Source organism: Lagenorhynchus albirostris, chromosome 9 (assembly GCF_949774975.1).
Source record: "Lagenorhynchus albirostris chromosome 9, mLagAlb1.1, whole genome shotgun sequence".
Classification (NCBI taxonomy): domain Eukaryota; kingdom Metazoa; phylum Chordata; class Mammalia; order Artiodactyla; family Delphinidae; genus Lagenorhynchus; species Lagenorhynchus albirostris.
In genome coordinates this window covers 42,397,476-42,399,745 of record NC_083103.1, presented here as the reverse complement: position 1 = coordinate 42,399,745, position 2,270 = coordinate 42,397,476, and positions in this window count along the sequence as shown.

The window sequence follows — 2,270 nt, the reverse complement described above, 5'->3', positions numbered from 1 at the left end:
AAAAAATTGACAAGGTTGAGACAATAAAGGAGATCCAGGGTTGAAGGTGATAATGCAGGCTATAATGACTTACACGCTTGGCTCATAACTGGCTCTAACCCTTCCGGAAGCCATTTGAACATAACTGCCATGTCCTCCCTCCAACTCTTTTCTTCTCCAGACTGAATAGTCCCAGGTCCTTTGGAAGTTTTCAATGTCCATGTCTCTAATACTTTAACTTCCATCTTCTGCATATTACGATGTGTGTCAATATCCCTTTGGAAATGTAGCAGCCAAGACCTCCAGATATCGTAAAGCTGTGTTAAAAATTTATGACTACATTTCTTCTGCTCATCCATCAGTATAGCCCAAGGCTGTTTATGGGAGCCATATGATAAAGTGTATTGGCTGGAACCCTTTAACTACCTACCTTCTTAACTAACTAAAATGAACTTTGGCTATAGTTATGATTAACTTAAACACCTATGTCATTATTATAAGAGCTATGGAGAGACCACTTTGTTCTTTATGATATTGCTTTTATCGAATCCATGTGGAGGACTTATGTTAATAGTTGTTAAGTTTTAACTTAGTTTGCCTAATGTTCATTTTAAACCTTTATTCTGTCATACAACATACACTCCATCCCTCCGAGATGTACATCGTCTCTAAATTTGATATGCAGATCATCAACTTTTTGACAAAGGCACGAATATAACTGTTGCATAGAACAGGATCAAGGATGGAAGCTTGTAACATGTTACTGGATCACTATTTTCTTGGGTATAATTTTCAACCAGCTCTTTGGAGTTCCCTGTGTCCAACTCCCTTTCCTCCATCTGTCTCAAAATATTTTTGTAGAAATCAAGATGTACTACATTTACAGCATTTTTCTTCTTTTTCTTATCATCCAATAATCCTTCCGCAACAGCACCTTGGTTCTTAGTTAACCCATGCTGCCTCCTAGTGACCACTGTACTTGTTGGATGCTCTAAAATGTTCCCAAGTAGTCAGCTGCGAAACTCTGCTCCCAATATCATCCACAATGATGGAAAAAGTCAGCAATGACAGACTTAATCGAAATCTGACCCTCTACCAGAAAAAGCCTTTCTACCATTACTTTAAATAAGTAATCACTCCAGAACACAGATAATTCATCCCACCTTCCATTGCGCTACCTGCCTCACAGCGGTCCCCGGACATGCCTTAGCTGCAAAGTTAGCTCCATGCTGGGAAAAAAGGATTTGTAAGTCCTCCTCGTATGGCTGCTTTCCAAATATTGTCTCTAATTCCAGCAAGCCCATCCACTATGGTGAGAGGGTGGTCCTGTTCATCACCAATAGATGCATCAGTGCGATACTGAGATGCTTCCATTCTTTGAACGTTTTCTATGAGCCAGGCCCTGTGCTGAGTAATTTAATGGAGTCGAATCCTGGCTCTCCTACTTACAGCAATGCCCTTATGTCTTTTTTCCTTAATGTCTACATCTAAAACAGATTTTTTAAAAATAAATTTATTTATTTATTGGCTGCATTGGGTCTTCGTTACTGCCGGCAGACTTTCTCTAGTTGTGGCGAGCAGGGGCTACTCTTTGTTGTGGTGCGGTGCGTGGGCTTCTCATTGTGGTGGCTTCTCTTGTTGCGGAGCACAGGCTCCAGGCACGCGGGCTTCGGTAGTTGTGGTACGAGGGCTCAGTAATTGTGGCTCGCGGGCTCTAGAGCTCAGGCTCAGTAGTTGTGGCGCACGGGCTTAGTTGCTCCGCAGCATGTGGGATCTTCCCGGACCAGGGCTCGAACCCACGTCCCCCGCACTGGCAGGTGGATTCCCAACCACTGCGCCACCAGGGAAGTTCCTAAAACAGAGATATTGATATTACCCTTATAGACTTGTTATGAGGCGTAAATAAGTTAAGCACCCAGCACAGGACTCTCCAAATAGTAAGAGTTTGTTTTCTCCCTTCTTTTATTTTTAAAAATTCTTATGTTACAGCTGATTCTTCCTAGAGAAATACCTGTTTCATAAGAAAAATCAAATAATCATTTCAAATTATGCCTAAAGGCTTGCAATAAAGTCCAGCATCCTATTCTTAAGAATAAGAGATAAAAACCAAAGAGCAGAAATAAGCAGATACTGGATGGACAAATGCAGAAAAGCAACAGGATCTTCTGTGTGCAAGGCGCTTAGCAGTTTACAAAGGGCTTTGTATATATCATTTCATTTGAACCTCACACTAACTCTGTGAGGTCGGCAAAAAAGCAATTATTATTATTTCCATTTTACAAACGGTGAAC